The 25,817-nt window shown below is 40.5% G+C and overlaps 1 long non-coding RNA gene across 1 annotated transcript in view; it reads left to right on the top strand.

Annotated features, from left to right (window-relative positions):
* The first annotated feature begins 526 nt into the window (after positions 1 to 526).
* LOC116566088 overlaps positions 527 to 25,817 on the top strand; it is a 186,922-nt gene continuing 161,631 nt past the window's right edge. The window contains exon 1 of the long non-coding RNA XR_004275725.1: positions 527 to 1,479. This is a non-coding gene — a long non-coding RNA (uncharacterized LOC116566088). The remainder of the gene's footprint in view (positions 1,480 to 25,817) is intronic.

Below are 25,817 nucleotides of genomic sequence, written 5' to 3'. Positions count from 1 at the left end.
TGCTGCGTCCGCCTGCAGGCCTTGGACCGATCTAGGTCCCAGACCAGTCCTGGGAAGGGCTGAGCAGTGTTTCCCAAAGTGTGTGCCAGGGAACCCTGTTTTCATATGTGACTAATGTGTTCTTAAGGTAAAAATGGATATTGTGCCAAGTAAGTTTGGGAAACGGTGAGTTGAATTTAAGCAGATTTCTTCATTATGGCACATCTCAGAGTTAAAACTTTAAGAGGCAGGAATGTGTGAATTCTCTAAACATATTTGTTTCAGGATATCTTCTACTTTTGCTTTATCCAGTATCTGTTCTGTGGAATTTCCTTTGGGATTGCTGGGACAGAGCATTCCTTAATCAATAGTCTCCACACTTCTATTCAGTAACGCTTAGAATTAATTCAGGCTTCTGTCTTTAGGAGTTGGTAGCTGAGTCGTGGCAGCTGAGTGTTTGTGTTCATTTGTTTAACCAACATTTTTTGGGCACTACAAGTGTCAGGCCCTGGGTTGGTGCTGATGAGACCACAGAAAGGGTCTGAGTGTTTGTGTTCATTTGCTTAACCAACATTTTTTGAGCACTGCAAGTGTCAGGCCCTGGGTTGGTGCTGAGATCATCTCTCGCCCTCTGGAGTTCACAGAAGGCAGTCAACAGCAAATACATAGCTGCAAACACAGACGACAGGCTCTCTGCTAGGGATACGCAGCCTGGTTGGAACATCTCCAGCACCGAGCACGGTGCCTGGGACACAGCGGGTGGTGGAATCAGCTCTGATCACCTTCAACTCTGAGTTGTGAGCCACGGGCAATCCTAAAATAGTAGTTTACACAAGTAAACAGTTTGTTTTCTCCTCCTGTGGTAGGCTGAATAATGGCCCTCAAAGTTGTCCTTGTCCTGATTTTTGTAACCTGGGAATATGATTCCTTATATGGCAAAATGGACTTTACAGATTAAACTAAGGCTCTTGAAATGAGAGGATTGTCTTAGATTATCCTCATGCCCCTGATGCATCCTGATTGTCCTGATGCTCTCACAAGGGTCCTTAAAAGAAGGATGCAGCAGGAGCCAGAGAGGATAAGAGATACAATGATGAAACCAGAGATCGGAGGAATGCACTCTGAAGATAAAGGGAGAGGCCACAAGCTCCGGCACAAACGTGGCCACTAGAAATCAAAAAAGTCAAAGAAAACGATTCTTCTCTCAGAGGAAACAGAAGGAACCAGCTCTGCCCACACCTTGGTTTAACCCCAAAAAACTGATTTTGCACTTCTGACCTCTAGAGCTGGGAGAGATAAATATATGTTGTTTTAAGCCACTAAGTTTGTGGTCATTTGTTGCAGCAGCAGTAGGAAATGAAGGCACCCGCCTAACACAATATCCAGAAGTAGGTGGCAGGAGGAAAGTGCAGCTGCTTGAGCAAGTTATCCAGGATCCAGCTCTTCCAGATTCCTGCGGCACCATCCTCCCCACGTGGCATTCTTCCTCATGATTATAAGGTGGGTGCTACATCTCCAGGAGTCACGTCCACACTCTGTGCCGAAAGGAGAGAAACGCTAAGGGGAAGGGGGAAAATGCTTTTTCCTTGGAAGTCTCCCCACCCCTCTTTTTTCACTTTCAAGGAAAGATGCCATTTCTAGAGATACCTGCCTAGGTAGCCTCTAGTTGCCAAGAAGTGTGTGAGGGTGAGATTTTTTTGATGGTGCGTGTTACTTTCCTGACCAAACTGGGATTCAGTTGGTAAAGAAGAAGGTGATAAAGGACATTGGGAAGGCAGATATCCTGGCATCTACCACCATCCTAGTATCCTAATGCTCAATAAACATCTGTTAGAGGACTAAATTAATTATGGAATGAGGGGCAACTGGAGTCAAATTGTGGATCTGTTAGCCCAGATGAGGCAGGGTAGGACCCTGAGCTAAGGCAGGGATATGGGGGTGGGTAGGTTGGAAGGGATGTAAAAGATAATTCAGATCCACTGGGCTTGGCGATTGAGTGGAGAATCAGTGATGACACCCACCTTTCTAACTCAGGCAGCTTGCTAGATAGGGGTACAGTTTCCCAGGACATGGGATACAGGATGGTTTTGAATCTTTTGAGTTCGAGGTGCCTGTGGTCTAGTCCTCTTAACCTTCCTCCCCTGCCTGCTGCTCAAGTCTGTTTGTTCAGGACCAGCAATTTGCCAGGAGTGATCTGTCTGTGTGCAGATGCAGCCACAAGGTGACAGTTCTATTTTCTCTTTTTCTCCATTTCCTGTCTGGGCTGAATCCAGCCATCTTGTAGACATTTTTACAGTCAAAGCATCTTGGCAGCCTCCTTCAAGCTCCAGCCTGGTGCCTCTGCTCACTGACTCACTGGCAAAGATCTTGCTGCATCAGATTAGTTTGTTATTTTCAGGGGGTTTAGAGTGGGGCGGAAAGAAGAGCCTTACAGTGCTCCTAATGACTTAGTCACAGCCTGGAGTTCTCTGCTTCAGTCTGCTATTTTCCATCTGTGCAACTGGCCATTTAGGTGCCTACAGGCCTCTGCTAAAATTAGGACCAAGATTGTTGTATCTCTGTCGATGTTGGATGCTATGGCTCTCCACATGGGGTCAGACTTTGGAGCTATGGATGAGTGGTTTGAGTCTTGCCTTGGATGGCACAGACTGCGAGCTCATGGATATCCATGGTCTTCTGGGATGCCTGGCTAGACTACATTCCTCAGCCTCCCTTGCAGTTAGGAATGGCTGTGTGACTGAGTATTGAATGCTAATAAAAAGGAAGGGTTCCACTTCTGGGCTGGGCCATGAGAGTCCCCTGTGCAGTCCTCCAGGAGAGATCCAGAAAGGTCTCTGTGGCTCTAGGGCAATTGTGGAGTCACAGATGGGAAGAAGTGGGGCCTCTGAATTACTGTACAGAAGGCTACCTGCTGGACGCCTGGGGCCAGCCAGAGCAGAGGTATTCCTTCCATCCCTCCCGGATCTCTGTCTTTTTGGAATTAACTCAGGGACTATGGTCACTGCCACCCACATTAGTGTTTGGCAATAGAACTTATCTTAGGCTCTTTACGTTGTTATATAACTTTCATCTTTGCTTATATGTTTCTCTCTTTAGATTGAACACCCTCTGAAAGCAGGGATTTTGTCACATAATTTTATTTATTCAGAATAACAAACAGTGCTGAGTAGACAGCAGACACTGACAAAATTTGTGCTTTACGAATTAGATATGTTTAAGAATTACAACATCATTTCTGCTCATTCCTAACACCATTAGGGGGTATATAAGCAGCAATAAAAAATATAAAATGCAGTCCAGTATCCCTCCCAGAGCATGCAACAGTTTCTCACTGATTGTTCAGAGCTTTTGTAGCTTTCAGCTTACATATACTAGATGCTAAGATGTTTATCATATGCAGTGAGCACTAACAGTTTTCCAAACACGATGCTGAAAGCTTTATTAAGTTATCCCTTCACACACTGAAGCATGTCAGGGGGTGGAGGGCAAAGGGAGGGAGAGCATTAGGACAAATATCTAATGTATGCAGGGCTTAAAACCTAGATGATGGGGTTGACAGGTGCAGCAAACCACCATGACACATGTATACCTATGTAACAAATCTGCATGTTCTTCACATGTATCTCAGAACGTAAAGTAAAATTTAAAAAAATTATCTCTTTTAATACTCATAACAACCATAGGTGCTATTATTTTTCCCTCTTTGCCATGAGAAAATTGCTTCTAAGAGAGGTTGAGTAATATACTTCAAGCCACACAATTAATAAGCATAAGATCTGGCATTCCTACAGAGCCCTAATTCCAAAGACTCAGCATTATATAACAATTTCCTGCCTGATTCTTTCCCATACTCAGTCTCTTGAGTGGTCCAGGGCCCTGTGGGATCTGCCATGCCTGCTTTGTCAGAGTAGGCATCTAGCCCTACCCGTTTTCAATGCCCCAGAACCCCACCCGCCTACTCAGAGCTGTAACTGACTTTTTAGATTTCGTGTGTCTGTGGATGCCAAAAAAGATGTGAAACCTTCAGTTGGGCAGATTAGCATCTCAGACTCAAATCTGGCCCCACATCTTGCCTTAGACACGTCCAACTCCCAGGCTGCTCCTGGTGCTAAGGTGGGACCGGCAGGGAGCCAGACAGGAGCACAATGTTCTCTGCCCATCAGGCATTGTCTGACACCTGTGTGGGATTAGAGGGTGAGCCTCCAGGCTCCAAGGGACACTCCTTCAGCATGGAATGACAATGAATTCAGCAAATTGTTAGAACATCAAATGAGGAAGATAACTCTCACAGGCATTTCTGATACCCATGAGGATCTGTGCTCTAAAGGGGATGCCAATGGAGAAGTTGGCACAAAGTCCCCAAAGTTAAAAAACACGCAGGTTCCGACAGCTGCAAGGCCCCTGCTCACCCCAGCGCCTCCTCCGGAGCCTTTTGTTTGGGGCCAGCCCTCTTTCTTTTCATAGATTCTTACAGGGGATTTTCAAGTTGATGATAAAAATAATGCTGACAGGCAATATTTCTTGAGCCTTTACTAGCACTCTGCTAAACATTTGATATAAACATGTCACATTAATATAGCAAGCCGAGGAAGAAGAAGGTGCCACTTTTATCTTTCTGACAAATAAGGAAACTGACAGACAGGAAAGAATTGTCCATGCTCATATAGCTTGGGGGTTGTGGGTCTGGAGTTCCAGCCCAAATTTCTCCACCTACCTACTAGCCTTGGCTCAAGTGTCCAGTGAGCAGTTAATTAAGGCAACAGCTTGGCCTAAGAGAGGGAGCACAGGCTTCAATGTTACCTAGATTGGGATTCAAACCCCAGGCCCACCACTTCACAGCTGTGAGTTCCTGGGCAAGTTAGCTCGGCCTCCTTGAGCCTCAGTTCCTGATCTGTGAAATAAAAATGACAATATCAACCTCCAAGAGTTGTGAAGATTGCCAAGAGAAGGTGAAGCAGATGGTAATTGCTGAGCAAGTAAGTGTAGCTATAAGTGTTGCATTTTCCAAAGGCAACTTCCCTGTGTGATCTAGTACTGTTATATTCTGTTACTAATCCATTCATTCGCTTATTGATTTATTCATCATACATTTACTGAACACCTATTACATTCTAGAGATTGCTGAGGATGTGTCCTGTTTGCTGACCAGGACTTTCGGTTAGGATTACCCAAGTCCACACATATCAGAAATCCAACGACAGTGGTTTTTACCAAAGAGGGGCCTATTTTTCAACCATGGTCAGAAGTTTGGAGGCAGGAAGTGTGAAGCCAGGTGTAGTGCCTCCATGATTCCATCTCAGCCCCAGCCACCTTTATCCCTCTGCTCCTCCAGCTTTGATGAAGAGTTTTCATCCTCATGGTCACCTGTGGCTATCAGATGGGCTGTTCCACTTCCAATTCTTTGACCACATTCCAGGAAGAAAGAAGAAAGGAACCAGGAAAGAAGCCATGCTTATTTATGTCAGCACAATGAAACATTCCTAGATATTCCCCAACATACACCTGCTTATGTATCACTGACTGCTTATATCACATGGTCATCTCCAGCTGCCATTAACATCGGGGTTATTTTAGTAAAGAGAAAGGAGAGCGTAGTTGGTGCGGGCAGTACAGCACCAGTCCAGATTCTGGTGAATAATAAGTGTCTTTAAAGCAAGCCTTGGCAATTTGCCAAGCACCGTTGGTACTTTCACTTCGGTTACTGGATTTAATCTCCCTAGACTCTCACGACAACCACATGAAGGAGGCAGGTACTCCCCTCCCCATGGTCCTCTTCTCACACTTCTCATTCCCACTGGCAGCAGGTTCTCTGGGAAACCCTGGGCTTTAGCCTTGGCCATGTGCATGCTACAGGGCAGGCAGGTGGAGCTAGGCCAGTGTCCTTCCTTCATTTCCCCTCTCAGCTGTGCAAGTGCAGGGTGTTGGGGGAGGAGATGAGGCAGGGCACGAAGGAACATAGTGGGGTCTATGGTTGGCAAAGGCATGAAGGTCCTTGCAGACAGTGGCTGAGATCATAGGCTTTGGGGCTTGAATCCTGGCTTCGTCATGATTCCTGTGATCTGGGCAAGCTGGCGATCTCAAAAATACAGATAATAGGACTGACAATTTAAATAAATTAACACATGAAAAGACTCCTGGCCTGAAGTGAGCAAATGAGTATTAGTGATTATTATATCAGAAAACACAGATTATATCGTAAATACAATGTTGTAGAGTGGGGTTGGTAAACTGCAATCAAAGGGCCAGATCTGACTCTCAACGTGTATGTGTAAATAAATATTTATTTGAACACATTCATGCCTGTACTTTTACACATTGTCTATGGCTGCTTTGTACAATCATGGCAGAGTTGAATAGTCATGAGAGAGACTGTATGCCCTGCAAAACCTACGATATTTATTATCTTGCCCTTTATAAAAGAAGTTTTTGGAATCCTGTTACACTGGAACACGCAATGTTAGCTTAACTTTGAAGGTCGAAGAGACTGAGAGTCAAAATTCAGTTTTGCTGCTTACTACTTATGTGAACTTGGGTCAATGACTTAGCCTTTTCAAAGATCGTTTCCTTCAACTGCAAAATCGGGAATAATAATGTATTCTTTTAAGGGATGTCATAGGGATTAGCTACAATATAGTTGGATCACCTCGTCCTCAGTAGGTGTTCAATAAATAGAACCTATTCTTTTCATTATTGTGGAGTATTTTTAAGCAGAGTTTGGAGTGATCAGATGTGCATTAAAAAAAAAAAAAAAAAACCTTGGAAGCTGTGTTTGTGTGCTTGGGTGACTGCAACAAAGCACCATGAGCTGGTGGCTTCAACAACAGAAATGTATCGCTTGAGTCCTGGAGGCCAGAAGCCTGAGATCGAGGTGCTGGCAGAGCTGGCTTCTTCTGAGGTCTGTGAATCTATTCCATGCCTCTCCTGTAACTTTCGGTACTTTTATGGTAATCTCTGGCTTTCTTTGCCTTGTAGGCAAATCACCCAACCTTAGCCTTCATGTTCACACAGCATTCTTCCTTTATGCATGTTTATCTATGTCCAAACAGTCCCTTTGCATAAGGATCCAGTCATACTGGATTAGGATCCACCCCAATGACCTCATCTTAACTTGATCACATGCAAAAATCTGATTTCCAAATAAGGTCACATTCAAAGGTACTAGGGGTTAGGACTTCAACATCTTTTGGGGGACACAATTCAACTCCTAACAGAGGCTGTGAGGGGCCATCTCAGCATGCATGAAACTAGTGATTGGATAACCATAAGGAGGCTTTTTGGATAATTGAGAGGTGGTCAGAGGAGAGGAGAGAATAATAGGAAAAGCACTGGGAATTAGGGCCATGATAGAACGTAGTGACTATGTGTGGAGACGGGAAGAGGAAGAGTTAAGAATGACACTGAGACTTTTCACTTAGCCAATGTGTGGATAGACAAAGACATTATTGAAATTGGAAGGACACACGTGTTTGCAAAGAAATGATGGGTTTATTAAATAAGAGCGTGGTTGTGTGGAGGAAATTCCAGTGAAGAGTAAGCAAAAGAAATTAACATTTATGGAACATGTTGTATCCCATGTATCAGCCGAGAGTAATAAATGGTAACTTATTGTCTGGAAGGCATGATTAGGAACTCCTCATGTAGAGATGAAGTCACCCAGAGCTACAGTGGACTGGACTTTGGAGGCCTGGTTGTCAGAAGACTGGTAGGATGTCTTCTGACATCATGTTCCTGAACTTGTCTTTAATAACCATATTTAGGCATTAACCCTACTTCTCTCTCAAGAAATGTCATTCTACGCTTGTCAGGAATTGCCCTCATTCCTGCCCAAATGCTTCCTGTTTTGCCAGGTGATCACACCTGCTGGCATCAAGCCAGCTCCACGTGCTGATGGTTCCTGCCCAGGCAGAAAACATATCGGAAGCTTCCTGGTTTGGGAATACTTTTCTTCTTACATAAAAGCCTAGTCTCTCATTTCTCAGCATCCCTGTCTGTACCACTGGGATAAAAATTCCCACTTCACAGAGCAGTATTCAGGATGAAAGGAGACAATGTAGGCCAAGCCTTAGCATAGAGCAGAGCACACTGTAAGTTACTGAACACACATAATTTCTCTTGCTGTTGTTGGTTTTCTTGTTGTTTTACCTGGAGCCTTGTGTCTATTCTCTTTTGCTCTAGATTCCTCCTCAGCAGTGCTACCAGAATGACCTTCCTTAAAAATCAAGCCTAAGGGACCCTTTCCCTCTGATTACTCCCCAGTGTCTAAAGGTTAAGCTCCAGCGAGCACAGGCTGGAAGTCCTCCTCTCTCCCTAGTCTCACCACCCACCACATACCTCCCCACATCCTCTGTTCCATCCTCATGGTACGTTTGACTCTTCTGTGGACACATCAAGGCCTGCCACCTCTCTGTGTCCTCGTCCACTCTCTTCTCACTGTGTTCTTTATCTGAAAAACTCTTAGTCATCCTCCAAGACTCAGAACAGCCATGGCCACTAAACCTTCAAGGTCACCTTCAGCTACTTTCAGGCAGAGTGATAGTCTCCATCTTCTAATATCCATATTTTTTACTTCTCATTATTGAAATAGTCCTAACCAGTGTCATGTGGTTAGGACTATTTCAATAATGAGAAGTAAAAAATATGGGTATTAGAATTATCAGGTTACCTGTCTGAAACTAGCAACTTGCGCACAGGATGGATGTTATTTGTATGTAGTAAGCCCTCAGGATTCTTTGAGATTTGTGCAGCTGTGCCAGTTGTGATATGGTTTGGCTGTGTCCCCACCCAAATCTCATCTTGAATTGTAGCTCCCATAATCCCCACATGTTGTGGGATGGACCCAGTGGGAAGTAATTGAATCACGGGGGTGGGTTTTTCCTGTGCTGTTCTTGTGACGGTGCATAAGTCTCATGAGATCTGATAGTTTTATAAAGGGCAGTTCCATTGCACATGTTCTCTTGCCATGTAGGATGTACCTTTGCTTCTCCTCTGCCTTCCGACATGATTATGAGGCCTCCCCAGCTATGTGGAATTGTGAGTCCATTAAACCTCTTTTTCTTTATAAATTACCCAGTCTCAGGTATTTCTTTATTAGCAGCCTGAGAAGGAACTAATACAGGCTGCCATTTCTGTTGTGAACTCTTCTGTTCAACCTTTTTTGCATTGAGTAGTTCATAAAATATGAGTATAATGGATGGCTCAAACACTCAATCTGCCCTCATGGAGCCCACAATTTAAATTCTAATTCTTTTCCATTTCTCATATTATTCAATAACAAAAACAATTTTCAATTTTTACTTTCAGGAGTTTGTATTATCAAAATAATCATTTCTTCTTTTATTTTCCAATGGTGAAGTTACCTTATAATAGTGAATTTATTTTTCCAAGCTACAAATGCCACCCTAGAGCTATAGTCTTTTTCTCTTCACTGAAATGTTCTTGTTTAAAATTTAAATTTCAAAAACATAAGTTAAATATATATTCATAATTTTAAAAGCTAAGTAAATTCACAAGTCTCTTAATGAACCAAAGTAAACCCTTTCTCCACTCTTCTCTGCTTGAGTCTATTTCCCTAAGCTTTTTAAAATTATTATTATTTTTAGCTGTTTCATCTTGTTTTTCTAAGTATTATGTTTATACTGCTGTTCTTGACTTATCTCTTTTCTGGACTTCCTGTTAAAGAAGATGAAGATTTAGCACTCTTGTTTAAGCCTATGTCTTCATTTGCTCTCACTCCTTTCTCTCAGCATAGTTATAGGAGAATGCGTGCTAACTACAGAAATACTCAATGTTTTACACTTATGCCAGCCATTAAGCTTAGCTCCAAACCCACCTTCCTTTTTTTAAAATTTAATTTATTTATTTTACTTTAAGTGCATACTATATCTGGCATTTCTCCCCATGTTATTCACCCTCCCCTCCCTCCCCACCCCCCGCTGTCTCTCCCCTACCCCTGCAACTGCCCCCAGTGTGGGATGCTCCTCTCCCTGAGTCCACATGTTCTCGTTGTTCAATACCCACCTATGAGTGAGAACATGTGGTGTTTGGCTTTCTGTTCTTGTGTCAGTTTGCTGAGAATGATGGTTTCCAGATTCATCCAAGTCCCTACAAAGGACACGAACTCATCGTTTTTTATGGCTGCATAGCAAACCCACCTTCTTATACTCTGCTCTGTGATGCTGGTGCTGGGACTCTGTAAACTGCATTTTCTTTCTTATCGGTTAGTTTTGTGGAAGGAGAATGGAAAGTAGAAGGAAGGGAAAAAGGACTCCTTTCTCTTTTTTGCTAGTCCTTTCACAGTCACACCAGCAGTTGGTTTAAGCCTCCAACTTCCTTTGGCACCAGCATTTCAGAGGTATCAGCACCAGCCAAGTGGCAATCTCTCTTTCTAGCTCAGTGGAGGTCTTCTTCTGAAGGTCTCTTGCTTCTGTAAATCCAATCTCTTGGTAACTTAGTTGTCCAGCACTACCACTAAAAAGCCTATTTTTGCACCAGCAATTTGAGAGGCCACGTTTATCATGTACTCAATTTTCATAGTTAATTGGGCCCATTTCTTGGTTTTCGATTCTGTTCACTTGGTCTATTTGCCAATTCACGTGTTAGTACTACATTTTTTTAAACTTATATTTCAATGTCTGATAGGGTTAGTTTCCCTTCAAGTATTCCTTCTTTACTATTTCCCCAACTATTTTTCCACGTAAACTTTTCTAATCCTACGTGTATGGACAATTCTGATAAGGTTAGTAACAAATAATTACAATCTTAGGAGTCATTTCTCTTCGTCACTGCCACAAGCGGCACATGGTAAAGTTCTTCTTTATGTTGAAAGCTACTCATCAATTGGTTTACGTGGCTGGGGAATCCATGCTGTCATATCTCACTCTGCAGTGCCTGTGGTAAACAACTCACAGCTGCAGCAATAGCTTCTTCAGAATGCGACTTTGAACTACAAATTGCAGCCATTAGACAAGGACAGGGCTGAGGGTTTTAAATGGCCACTGGAATATCAAAACCAACAGGGTAAACCCTTAGCTAAAACATCACATTCAGGTTCAGGGAGCAAGTCACTTAGCAGAATAACTTATTGCTCCCCCGAAATAAGTCATGCAGTGGGTAAAAACCTAATAATGCTAGTAAAATTATAATAAATGAAATGATAGAACAAATTGTAGGAGGAGAAATTGAAAAGTTTCCACTTTCCAGCCGTTTGATTAGTCAACATATTGATGATGTGGCTGGTGATGATGAGGTTTGTGTAATCAGCTGAAAGCAATTGCTTCTGTATTTCGTCTGATGAATCAACAGATTTCATCAATAAATGCCATGATGTGGCGTTTGGTGTTTGTATGATTTGTAAACGATGGTGAAATTAAAGAAACCTTTTCTGCTACCAAAAAAGTTTTCCTGAAACAAGTAAAAGCCATCTATAGTGACTGTCTTATCTTTGTGTCTAGTGTCTAGAGACACAAAGTCTGTCTTTGAGGATCTGTGCATTGCTGGTGTCTCTTTGGTGGTTGGCTCCAGGAAAGTTTGACCTCTCTTGTAAGAAAAAAAAAGAAAAAAACCTGCCACTATCACAACACATTCCTTTTTTCAGAGAGATGCTTACTCTTGGAGATGACATGAATCCAGATAATGCTGCAAAAACGGTTAGCTTAAAAAGCAAAGACCAATTTACTTAAGAATGTTTAAAACATTATGGTAGCCTGAGCAAAGATCACATACAGTTTCCTGCTACATAAAGAAATTTAGTGGCTTAGAAGAGGGAGGGTTATCAAGAGGTAGTAAAGCTGACAGGTGAACTGAAGGGATACTTTCAAGAAAATAGCAAGAATTGCTGAGACTTTTGAAGGTGAAGAACGACTACAGAGATTAGCCTACCTAGAAGACATTTTTCATCACACGCACCAGGGAAACAAGTCCGTGCAAAGGCTTAGAAACAATGTTTTGACTTCAAGTGACAAGATGCTTGGAAAAAATGATGTTGCAAAAGGAAATCTTGACATTTCTATTGGTGCTTGGGCTTGAGAGAGAGGAAGGATATCTACAAGCCTCAAGTCTTATTATAAACCACCTAGAAGATCTGCAGGACCAAAGTGAAGAGTATTTTACCTCCTTTTTGACACATTTGTATGATGGAATGAGGAATCCTCTTTCTCCATTGTCTGCTCATCCTGATAACTTGACTTTGAGAGAAGGGGAAGAATTTGGTGAGGCACAGTCAGACTATAAGCTGGAGATGAGGTTTACTGATCTGCTGCTCCTCACATTCTGGGTTTTGTGAAGAAGCTATCTTGCCTTGCAAAGATACTCTTGCAAGAAAAGCAAGGACATTTTTGCTGCAGTTTTCAGCTTCCTACATGTGTGACTAAGCTTTTCCTTGTTTAATATGCATCAAGAGCAAGGACAGAACTTCTCTCAGGTAAGTTGGAAATAAAATCTGCATGTGCTTATTTCAAGTTTGACCAAGAATTGAATAATTGTGCTGAAAAAAAGCACAAATCTCACATTAAAAAGGTAAATGTTAGTTTTTATGTAAGAATAACATTGTTAATACACACACAAGCCTATAAAAAATCAGGAAACTAACACATGCCTGTAATTGTTTTGAAACAGCCAGGCCTATAGTTAAGCCTAATTATGTTAATAAGAAAATGTTTTTTTAAAGAATTATATAAATTCTCCTAGGCCATATTTTTATTTATGTTGCTTTAGTTTGTGATTTCAATAGCTTTACTATTCAACAAAGTGTCAATACGTTTTCATGTTGTAAATAACATGTCATAATATGATTTACAACCTTTATTCAAATATATCAAGCTCCCTTTAGAGAAATTAAATTCCATTTTTTCTTGTCAATTATTTAACAGAAATGTGTTGCATTCTCTTTACAAATTTTAAAGCTGTATAGAAAGGAAAGAATGAGTAATTTCAAAACATGTAAGTTAAGTGTAATTATATTGTTCTGTAAAATTTGGCTTAAAAAAGGTTTTAAATAAGGGGTGAAAACCTACTTTTGCACAGGCTATGTATTACATATCATTCACCTCTTGTATAGTAGACATTTAAGACTTTACTCCTAGTTAAATAAGTTTTCTAAAAAATTAAATAAGAAAGTTAAAAAAAAAAAGGAACGTGGGAGATGAAACGTTCTTCTACCTGCACACCTGGCCTGCGTTAGAGTTGATATTCTTTATACGGAACAGGAAACTACAGAAAATTTTTAGGTTAATTGGTAAGCAAAAATAGAGTGCCAGATGATATTCTTTGCTCAAAAGAGCATTGACAAATTATTACTGGGCCAATATATCTACAAGTTACTGGTTATGCTAATATACCAGGAGCTGTAGATAAAATATTTAGGTTCCTTGAGAACTTACGATTATTTCAAGGGTTGGAAAGGATAGTCTAGAGATTCTCTGGGTTCAGTTTCACTAGAGATCCGCTTATCTTCTCCAAGACCCAGGGTCTCTGAGTGATGTGGAGGACTATGGTGTTGAGGCTCCTGTTATATAGATGCTCTGCCAGCCCCGTGTTTTCAGCCTAGGCTCACCTCCCACCTCCTGCGGTATCTGCTGCTCCACTTCCTGAGATATTCCAAGGCTGTCAGTCATGAATTAGCTTACCTCCCATTGGCTGCTGCCTCTGCCATGGCTTAGCCTTCCATAATTCAGACTGGGTGGGCAGCCCTGGGAGGGAACCACTAAATTGGGTGATGCACTATGATTCAATTATTTCTCACGCATTCTCAGACAGTACTGGTCTTCAGCTCACCCCTGTAACACTCTTCCCATTTCCTCTGCTTAGACTTTGCCCTTTCCCAGCTTCCTGAGTCCATTCCAGCCCCTCATCTCCCCTATTCCCCAACCAACCAGCCCAGCCAATGCCCTGTTATTTATTTATTGAGTGGCTCATCTTATTTGAGGATGACCCAGTTTCCTTCCATCTCTGAATCCTTATTTACCAGTTGTCCTGTTACAAACCCTGGGTAAATTATATTAACAGAGAGTGACTCACAGCACCACACAATAATATAACCACCAGAGCCACTTAAGAAGGATGATATGAAAGCACTGATTCCAGGTGGTCTGGGTCATATAATCAAGACAGCTACCTTTAGGTCGTGGTGGTGATGATAGGGAATCTAGTATTATTTGCTGGTCTCTTCATAGAGACTATTTATTTAAGCTTCTTATGCCAAAGGATGCTCCAAAGTGTTAGCTAACTTGTCTCAGGTCATAGCTGGTAGAGCCAAGCCTGCAAACAAAGTCTCTCTGATGCCCAAGCCCATGTTTTTCCCACTGTCTGTTGCCTTGACTTTGACTATTTTCTGAGCAGCTTCAAGCAGGAAGGAGATTTTTTTGGCCCACCTGACCATTATATTTTTACTTAGAGTTTCTGAACATTGTTGGCAATTTCTGTTTCCAAATGTACTCAGTTGAATCCTCCCTTTATAGATGCTTATTGGCTCACAGAGGAATTGGCTGTCATTTTGCTCACCTCTGCCAACCTCTTCCCTGTTGCCCCAGTAAGAAAGAACTGCCAGTATTTGTACCGTGCATGGACCTAATTAGCAGCTTTAATCAACCAGTACATAGAGTGCCTTTCTTTCCTGCTCTCGAGATTTCCAAATGTGCCTGCAGCGAGGTTGCCTGTGATGCCTGGTGGTGCTTGCACCAAGGTGGGTTCCAGCTTACACTCCTCATCAGCTCACGTGCCCATGTCTCATGGCCTTTGGCTCTAGCTGGGATGTTTTTGTTCCTCGAAGAGTTCAGGTGTTCTGTTTTTCACTCTCTTGGCCATGTGATTCCAGAGTGTTTATCTCCAATAATGTGTTCTGTTGCAAATGGGAAAGAACTAACATTAATTGGATGGAATTCTCAAGCCTAACATTGTACTAGCTTTTTTATATGCATTGTCTTATTTAATCCTTATAGCAATTCAAGAGAGAGACAGTATTAAAGTCATTTACCAATTCATCAATAAACAGCATTGAAAGTAGAGTATGTTCCAGAGTAAGTTCTATTTGTGTTAGGTTGTCAAGTACTGTGGGTACAGAGGAAATTAAGGGACAGTTTCTATCCTCATGGAATATGTAGTTCAAGGAAATTACAAACATTAAAACAAATAACTATAAGTACCATGGGCGTTGTGATGCTAACCACAATCAGTGTTATCACTGCAGTGACTGCAGGCTCTGTTACAATGTCCATAACTGCTCAAGGATGGTTTCCCAGTTATTGCCCATGATATCCTTTTGAGGTCTACAGTACCAAAATCCTATTTTCTCTTGAGGCAACTGATGCTTAGAGAGTTAAGTAATTTGTCCATGGTCCCATTAGCAGAGTTGTTTGAGGATTAAATAAGAAATTATGTGTAAGTATGGCAGGCAATGTGGCATAATGGTTAGGAACAGGAAGACCTATACTGCATGGGTTCAAATGTAAGCGGTGCTAGTTACCAGCTGCTTCATCTAGGAACAGTTGTTTAAGTCCTTGTGTCTCAGTGGTTCCAATCTGTGAAATGGAAATAGAAGTAGTGCCTGTTCATAGTTATTATTCCTGTGCTACAGATGAGAAAACTGAGTAAAAGATATTGAGACACAGGTTCATGGTCATTGGCCAACCTGAAGCTTAGCCCAAGTCTACCTACTTGCACATTTAATGCTCTTACTATCTTCCTCTAGAAGAAGTTGGATTATTTTCCAGGCCATCAGAACATCAGGTAGATTCCTGGACCCCCTTACAATGGTGTCAAACAGAGTAAAATGCCAAGGTACCTCTTGAAAGATGTCACTGGGCCACCACCATTTGATATCTGGCCCTGGACACATTTACAAAGCATATTCTAGGAGGGACATTTATGGGAATCTTCACTCAAGAGGAATGTGCTTAAATATAAGTGCTGGTGTCTAAATATGAATTGGCAAGTGGGTGGGGAAGGAAAAAATGAAGCTGGACAGGCCTTCAAGACAGAGAATGCATGACTGTGTGTGTCTGGTTCGGATGGGGTCATCTCATTTGTGGGGGGAGGTTTTCTTTGAGATAAAAGGGACCTCTTCCTGCCGGAGATGAAAGAATGAAATGGTTTTATGCAAATGGTCCCCCCTGAGAAGCACCAGATCTCCATTAAAGGTGTCTGTCTTGTGTAACTGGTATTCAGAGCTTGCCTTGCCAAGACCATTTGTTCTCTGAGGATGTCTATAGACAATAAGGCTGGTGTTTCTTCTGGGACATGTACACACACACACACACACACACACACATTTTGGCTGTGCTGGGGCTTTCAGCTGCCAACATATCCCCTGCCTCGGCTCGAGCATCAGCTGATAACCCCCATTAACATCTTGCTGCAGGTGCTGGCAGCCTTACAGATCAGTCCTTACCTCAGGGCAGATTGCTCCCCCTTTATTCCCCCACCACAATCCTATTAGGACCAAACATGTTTTTCCTTTTACCTCAGACATGCGTCTTCTTGTCTGGCCTCTTGTTTTTCTCCTGTACAGATTTATGAGGAGGATTCACAGAAATCCCCTGAGCTTCAGCTAGCTCTAGGAACAAGGCTAGCTTCTAGAAGGCATCTCATGGTTAGCATTCCAGACTGTCCCCTATCCCTTTCGATCATAGAAGCTCAAACACACACGTATGAGTGTAAACCCATTGCACATGTCTTTTCTAACCAGTCACAAAGTTTGGGTGTTTCTTCCTCTTGGAAATCTCTTCAAACTATCCGTTTCACTTCCATCAGAACTACCCACATATAGACCACAACAGTATTTTGCTTGAACTTCTTCAGTGAAACCCCTAAACCTTCTCTCTGGTCTCCCTGCCTTCCCTCTTTCCCCGCTCCCCCAAGTGAGTTTTCTAAAATGCAAATCTGATTTTGTGAGTCTCTTGCTTCCAGCTTTTAAACGCTTTCCTGGAATCTCTGAGACCGAATATAAATTCTGGCTCATGGTGGATGCTCAATAGAAGTTTCTGGAGTTCAGTGGAGTTGAATCTTCATTTTAAGCAAATGGAATGTTCATTCTGGGAACTCGCTAAGAATGGCTTTGCCTTGAGGACTTCATTCCTCTTCTAGTTTGTACCTTCATACTCATCTAAAGTCCTTTATCTTATGTTAGAAGACTCTTTTACCTATAATTTTGTGTTCAGTAATGCTGGGGGTCTTCTAGAAAAAAATCATTGTATATTTCAATAAGAAATGGAATATTAGAACTGGAAAGGAACTTTGAAGCTATTCTTTTGGCTTCAATAGGCTCAATAATGTGTTTGGGTTCCTGATCATTTGATGGAAGGGCACATATTTAAGAGGTATAAATGTCTACCCCAACTTCCACCAACACGAAACCAAATCTCAACAAAGAGCACAGTTCCCTACCCGCAAATGAACATTCATGAAAACGTAAAGAACAATTTTTGATTTTAAGTTCTTGAGATGGCTTCCTCACAAGGCATCTTGGAGATCAGTCAGGATGACATTTAAGAGCTACGGAAATGGAGGCATGGAGAAAGGTGTTGAGTGTTCTTAGGTCACAAAGACAGTGAATGGCAGAACCAGGATTAGTATCCTCATCTCCAGGTTCACAAAGTGTGAACACAGGGTCCCCTAAATTTCCCCTGTGGAAGATAATCTTTACCTAGGATAATCAAATGTCACAGACCACATCCATGAAAATAGCAAAGCAGGTGATTTCAGTCAAGAATTTTTCCACTTCCCTAAAGGATAGCATCACTTATCTCAGTATCTAGAGGTAACAATGTAAGAATCAAGGAAAATTAGGCACTAATATGGAAGAAGCATCGTTCTGGGTTACAATACATACATTATCCCAAGTATGATGATCAAATATTTTACAGATAAGGGACTGATACACCAAAAAATTAAGTCATTTGCTTAGGTCCAATGTCTGCATAGGATCTGAACCCAGATCTCGTTGATTCAGAGTGGCAAGTTCTTTTCTTTTCATCAATATTTTTTTCCAATATCATAAAGACCATAAAAACTATAACAAAATTACAGGAATTTAAGAGCAATAAAGACAATTCTTAAATATCCATCAACATATTTACAAATTGCTCTGTTAAAGCACCTCATTAACAGTGCTCTTGATATACAGGGATAAAGATAATTTATCCAGTTTTCTATTTGATATAAATCATGATCTTAGGCTTCAGTGCAGAAAAGAGTACAGTAACCCTTGGCTCAGAAAGTGATTCTTTCAAAAAAAGGAAGCACAGGTAGACAGAATACAATGTAGGCCCCAATTCATGGCAGAAGCATTGATAGCAGGGGATTTGTGGGAGGAATGTATTTCTTTCCTTTGTAGACCTCAGATCAGAAACTTGGATTTACCTCAAGTATTGGTTAATAAAAGGCTATCTTCATTGGCTCATGTAAGGCTTGCCTTCCCATTACTGATTCACTCATTTTTATCTATGTTCTTCATTCTCATCTACTGTGTATCTTTTGTTTGTATGTATGTATTATAGAATTTTTAAATTCATCTCTATGCTTCGTTTTTAAATCTGATTTTATTTTAGACTAGTTCTAAGTTTATGTGATTTTATCATTTTGCAGAAAAGTTGCAAAGGTGGTACAGAGAGTCCCCATATACTCCACACTAATCCTTGTTTCTCTATTATTAACCCTTTGCATTATCTTAGAACATTTGCTGCAATTAATGAGCCAATATTTATATGTTATTATTAACTGAAACCCTGACTTCCTTTATTTTTACTTACTATTCTTTTTCTGTTCCAGGATCCCATTCAGGGTACTATAACTAAGTATAAACCTAGTTTCCTTAGGCTCTGCTTGTCTGTGACAAGTTTCTCAGACTTTCTTTGCTTTTGATGACCTTGATGGCTTTGAAAGAGTATTGGTCAGCCTTTTTATAGAATGTGCCTCAATTGTGACTTGTCTGATGTTTTTGTCATGGTTAGTCTAAAGTAATGTGTTTTGGGGAGGTAAAGTACCTTCTCATCACATCCTGTTAAGGATGCCTACTATTGACACGGCTGATTGCTACTGATGTTAATTTTAACCACCTTGCTGAGATAGTGTTTCTCAGCCTTCTCTACTTTGACTGCTGTATTCTTTGGAAGGAAGTCACTAAGCACAGGCTCCACTTTTGAAGTAGGGAACTGTGCTGCTTGAGGGCAGAGCATCTATGTAAGTTATCTGGAATTCTAGATTAAATTCTACTCTTCATTTATTTATTCAATAGCATATGAACTCACAGATATTTATTTTTGAACGATTTCATTTGGCTTCTGTGTCCTTTTGACAAATCCCTGCCATTGTGGGTTTTGTTGTTTTGAGCACCTCCTTACCTTCTGGTCCTAAAAGATACTCCAGGCTCGTCTTGTGTACTTCATGCTTCAGTCCTAGAGTAAGCTTTTTCTCCAAAAGTTACAAATTACTTTTCTGGGGGAAATAGTATTAGAACTCAAGATCTGGGCACTAGATGTGCTCATTGCATATGGATGTTATTGCATCTGTGCCTCTTTGACTGACAGAGTAAGAAAAAATATGTGCATATACCAACCTGAGTATTTATACAACCTATAAATATTTCTACATGTAACACAATCTATGACTATATTAAGCTAAACATGTGTTAATACTGATGTCTTCAACTGTAATCCATTGCCACATTCTAGGCTACTCCCCTTGCTTATCTGTGTACTCGGACTCCAATAGCGAGAAACCTGGCTCCCGCCACCTGCCATCCATTTGCTTAATTGTTAAGTTCTAGTTTAATATATAATGGTTTCAAAATTACTAACCTGTAACCCTATGGAAAACTACTTTATTAACTGGAGTACAGTGTCTATGTAGAGTTCATTTTGCCTTTAGCCTTATAGTATAGACTCCACTCATTTTCAAACTTACTTTGACCAGATCTAATTCTCATTCCCCTTCAATGAAGTTGTTTCATACATTTATAATGCATTTAGATTCTTTTGACACATTTTGTATTCCATTCCAACTTTCTAAATAACTTAAAAGATTATACATTACTGTGTTCTATAAAGTTCTATGGATTTTGAGAAATGCATAGTGCCATGTTTCTACCATTAGAGTGTCATATAAGCTAAGTTCACCACCTGAAAAAAATTCTGTGTTTCAGTCAACCTTTCTCCACCCCCGAGCCCTGGCAACCTCTTACTGATTTACTGTCTCTATGGTTTTGCCTTTTACAGAATGTCAGATAAGAGAATCATACGGTATGTAGCAATTTCAGACTAATTACTTTCATGTAGCAACATGTAGCTCAGATTTATTCATGTCTTTGTGTGACTTGATAGCTCACTCCTTTTTATTGTCCAACATTATTCTATTATATGGATGCCCCATAGTTAGTTTATCCACTCACCTATTGGAGTACATCTTAGTTGCTTCCGGTTTTTGGTGATTATAATTAATGTCCGTATACACATTCATATACATATCTTTGTGTGGATGTAAGTTTTCATATCTGCTGGGTAAATACCTAAAAGTATACTTGGTGGATCTTACGGTAAGACTGTGTTTAACACTGTACAATCACTTCAATAAATGGTGTTGGGAAAACTGGTTCTCTATGCAGAAGAATGAACCTAGACCCTTGTCTCATACCATATATAAAATCTACTCAAAATAAGATTAAATACTTAAATGCAAGACATGAAACTGTAAAACTACTAAAATAAAACATAGGTTAAAAGCTTCTTGATGTTGGTTTTGGCAAAGATATTTTAGCTATGACTCCAAAAGCATAGACAACAAAAGCAAAAATAGACAAATAGGATGATATCTAACTAAAAAGCTTGCGCATCTCAAACAATCAAGAATAAAGAGACAATCTACAGAATGGGAGAAAATATATGCAAATCAGACATGTGATAAGGGGTTAATATCCAAAATATATAAGAACTCAAACAACTTAGTTGCAAGAAAACAAATAACCTGATTAAAAAATGGGCAAAGGATCTGAAAAGACACTTCTTAAAAGAGGACATACAAATGGGTAACAGCTATATACAAATGCTCATTATCACTAATCATCAGAAAAATGTAAATTAGAACTCACACTTGTTAGGATGACTATTATCAAAAAGACAAGAATCAACAAGAGTTGAAGAAGAATATGGAGAAGAAGGAACTCTTGTACACTCTCGATTTACTTCCCGACTCTTGGTGAGAATGTAAATTAGTTTTGCCATTATGGAAAACACTATGGAAGTTGCTCAAAAGATTAAAACTAGAACCACTATTTAATCGATCAATTCCACTTGTGGATTTATATTCAAAGGAAATGAAATCAGTATGTTGAAGAGACATCCGCACCTCCACGTCCATTGCAGCAGTCCTTACAATAGGCAAGGTATTGAGTCAACCTAAGTGTCTATCAACAGATGAATGGATAAAGCAAATGTGGTATCTATGCACAATGGAATATATTGAGCCCTAAAAAATGAGGAAATTATGTCATGGACGAATCTAGAGGACATTATTTTAAGTATGTTAAATAAAATAAGCCAAGCACAGAAATACAAATACTGCATTGTCTTCCTTATGTGTGGAATCCAGAAAAGTGAAACTCAGAGAGTAGATGGTGGTTACCGAGGTCTTGGAGATGGAGAAGGGAGTAGCGAGATGTTGGTCAAAAGAGAGAAAATTTTGGTTAGACAGGAGGAATAGATTCAGGAGACCTATTATATAACAGTGATTATAGTTAATGACTGTATGTATACTTGAAAATATGAAGAGACTGGGTTTGAAATGTTCTCACCACAAAAATAATAAGTATATGAGATAATGGATATGTTAATTAGCTTGATTTAGTCATTCCACAATATATACATACATGAAAACATGCTGTACACTATGAATATATACAATTTTTATTTTTCAATTGAAAAAACCCTTCCAAACTGTCTTTCAAAGTGGCTGTACTATTTCGAATTCCCACCAACAGAATGAGAGTTCCTGTTGCTCTCTATTTTCACTAGCAGTTAGTATTGTCAGTTTTTATTTTTTGAAGTTAAGTCATTCTAATGGATGTGTGGTGGTATCTCATTGTTCTTTTGTGCACACATTTTTTATTTTTGTAAAAGACTTGTATGTCTCAGTTTGTTTCTTTCCATCATTAGACACTGTGTTTTTAAGATAAATTACATTGCTGTAGGCACACTGAGTCCATTGCTTCTTTTTACTGCAAATATTTCAGCTCCTAAGGGTAGATAGTGGTGAGAGAATTAAAACTTCAACGTCAGCATCGTTCCTCTAAATTATGTGAAAAAAATCCCTGTAATCTAAGCAAAATCAAGGTAATATTTATGCAAATTGTGGCTTCAAAACAAGTTTCCCAAACTCCCATTTTGAATAGATGATGATAGTGGTGATATATCTGGGTGTGTATGAATGAATGTCTTGATCAGATGTGATATATAGTTGCCTTATTTACTACCACTCCCTTCTCCCATGACATGGGCCAATTACAGCATTCACAAAAGTACATTGGGATGATTCTGAATTTAGAGTTCCAAATGGCCACTACCAATTAGTGAAGCTGACTTGGAGAAAGAAACCTATCTTTGGCCTGGATAAAGTTCTTTTGAGCTCCAAACATTGTATGTTGTGTGGGTAGACCAATCTGGATGGAAAGTCAGGTTCAGGTAGGGGATTAGTATTAGACAAGATAGGAAAAGGTAAGGGGGAGACATATTATATGTTAAACAGCTGCCAGTCTACATATTACATAGTGCCAGTTACCCTGCATACATTCAGATAGGAGGCACAAAAGTCCTATAAGATTGTGGCTTAGGGCCAGGTGCAGTGACTCATGCCTATAATCCAAGCACTTTGGGAGTCTGAGGTGGGCGAATCATGAGGTAAAGAGTTCAAGACAAGCCTGGCCAACATGGTGAACCCTTGTCTCTACCAAAAATACAAAAAATTATCTGGGCATAGTGGCAGGTAACTGTAATCCCAGCTACTTGGGAGGCTGAGGCAGGAGAATCTCTTGAACCTGGGAGTCAGAGGTTGTAATGATCATGCCAAGATCATGCCACTACACTCTATCCTGCGGGACAGAGTGAGACTCTGTCTCAAAAAAAAAAAAAAAAAAAAAAAAAGATCATGGCTTAGTCTCATTTTCAGATGAGTCAGCAAAGGCCCATGGAGGTCAAGTCACTTTCCCATGAAGACTCAGCAGGAAATGGCGTCCTGAGATTAGAACTGAGGTCTGTCTGACTTCAAAGTTAATAATATTCTCAGTACATGATGGGTCCTCTCCCATGGGTCTTCGGTAACAACCAAAATGCCAGGGGGCATTTCAGGAAATGCCAGGAGAGGGGTAAAGAAGAGTGTTAAGTGACAAATGAGTTAGGTTGGGTACCTAATTAAGAGTCTATTGCAAAAGTCTAAGCATGAGATGAAAAGTCTGCATTTGGATAACAGTAGGACTGGAGAGTGAGCAACTGGCACTGCCAAGTGTGAGTCAGGGTGTCCTACAAGCAAGATTTGGAAGGGTATTGAATGAGATGTCTTCAAGGAAACACAGTAGAGATTGTTTCTGAAGAGTTTGGACAACACAAGCCCGAGGCAGCAAACATATACTATTGAAAAATAGATGTCTTTCTTTTGGAACTAATGCGAATGTTGGATTTATTTCCCTTATAATTTGCCTATTGACTGAAGAGAAATTACCTACTATGACGGCTGGAGCCTTTCTGTCAATGCAACAGTAGAAGCATGCAGGTAGTTGGATGGAAGGAACAAAGCTTATTGTGTGCTGTTGAATTGTATTGTGCCCAGCTTTGCATCACTGAAGCACAAAACTCTGACAATAATGTAATGCACTTGAAGCATTTTTTTATTGCTCTTTATCTCCTGGAATGCTAAACAAATCACAGGGACTTATTTGCAGTGTTGAATGCAACTGGAAATAAGTTTTTTACCTTGTGGTCTTGGCCCAGGCTGTTTAAATTGGACCAATTTCATTATTGACTTTCTTCCCTTCTTTATACATTGTTCCATTAATTTCCCCAAAGTCATTTTTCTTGATGTCCTGCCTTTGTAAGCTCTGTTGGAGTGGAGGAAGGGTGAATGAGCTGCTGACATATTAAGTGCTGACTGCTCCTGGGCTATTTGAGTCTGTGGTTTGGCTGGTCCATTAGCAAATTTGTTCTTTCATTACTAAATCAATATTTTCCTCATTTCCCCCCCAGGATATAGGCATCAGAATTAGTCTTTGGGCCACTGGATATGTCCAATGATTATATGAAGTTGTACTAAGGAATCATTCATACATTCATATATGCATTCACTCTAGAAATCTTTCAAACAACAAACTATGTAGCATTGCTATGCTATAAAATACCAATCCCATGAAGATTTTTCCCTAAAAAAAGGTTTTCCCAAATGAGTTTGGGACACCTGTCTTAGAAGGTCACAACACACTTGAGCCTATTTTAGGATTTGAGTAATCTCATAGTAAATAAATAGTTTAAATTTCTTTAACCCATTCCCCAAAGTTTGACCATGTGTATTAGTCACCTTTTTGCTACAGTAACAAATAGCCCTCCAAAATCTTAGTTTAGAACACTAAATATATATATTTTTCTCACTCATTGGTCTGTTTGTCAGGGGTGGATTGTGCAAGGTTCTACTTGGCTCAGCAGGAGTCTGCTGTGTTGGGGGTCTTTTCATTCTGAGTCTAGGCTGAAGGAAAAGCCGCCATCTGGAATATGCTGTGCTCATGTCAGATGCTAGTATATGAGAGAGCTTGAGCTAACCTCACACTCACATTTAAAGCTTTTCCTCAGATGTTACAAATGACACATTTGTTCAGATTCATTGGCCAAAGCATGTCACCTGGCCACGCCCAGAGTTAACGAGGTGAGGATAAATACTTCTCCCAAATGATGCATGGCTGAGTCACATGAATATGAGTAAGAAGGTTTAATACTCTTACTGGAGGCAATACATAGTTGGGAACAGAACATTTTCCCCAGTAGCTTTAGGTCAGATTTCCTAGAAGCAGAGACTAAAATAGGGATTTCTGATTCTGTGAGTTATGGAGGGATGGCTCACAAGAGAAACCTATAAAGAAGAAAGGGGAAAACAATAGGACAGGATAAAAGATAAAAGCATAGATGTGGTTTCACCCGAAATCTAGCCTCGGCTTTGTCCTATGGGGAACTGGAGCATGCATGGCAACACAACGTTGTCCTTTCTTGAGGCTTCTGCATGCCCACACCAATCAGTTTTGGACTTCAAGCCATCTCCCAGGGGGTGAGAGGTGAGGTGGCTTCCTTTATTTATGAAAAATCCTCTGGAGAAGGACGCAGCTGTGAGTTTTTAGTAGCCAACACTACTGCAGCCGGAAGATGGGTGTATTAGCCTGATAAAGGGGGTCTGGGCAGGGTACCGACAGCGTACACCATAATACATCCCTGCACTGTTCAAATCCACATGATTTCAACATTACTTTATCCAAGCACAGCTTCTCCAGTATTCTGTTTGGTCACAATTTCAGGAATATTCACAAGAGGAGTAATAGAGGAAAAAGAAATTGGTAATTAATACGCATAAGCTCCTTCCTCTGCCACCCAATATAAACTTCCCTCCTCTTCCATTGCCATTTTGTTAGTTTATATGGGTTGCTTATTGGCATGACCAAGATCCTCATCTCTGACACGTCTCAGTATACAGTTAACTCGCTTTTATCAGGGCAAGATTTCTTTACTATCAATGGTTAAAACTGAACATGGGAGTACCAAAGGACTCGCCCAGTGGATCATCTGAGCATGAAACATATTCCTCCCTACTTCCATTCTGTGGCAGCAACA

This window comes from Sapajus apella, unplaced genomic scaffold, assembly GCF_009761245.1.
Source record: "Sapajus apella isolate SASKATOON/1434 unplaced genomic scaffold, GSC_monkey_1.0 scaffold2, whole genome shotgun sequence".
Classification (NCBI taxonomy): domain Eukaryota; kingdom Metazoa; phylum Chordata; class Mammalia; order Primates; family Cebidae; genus Sapajus; species Sapajus apella.
The sequence above is the reverse complement of the archived record's forward strand: the minus strand, read 5'-3'. Positions and strand labels throughout refer to the sequence as shown.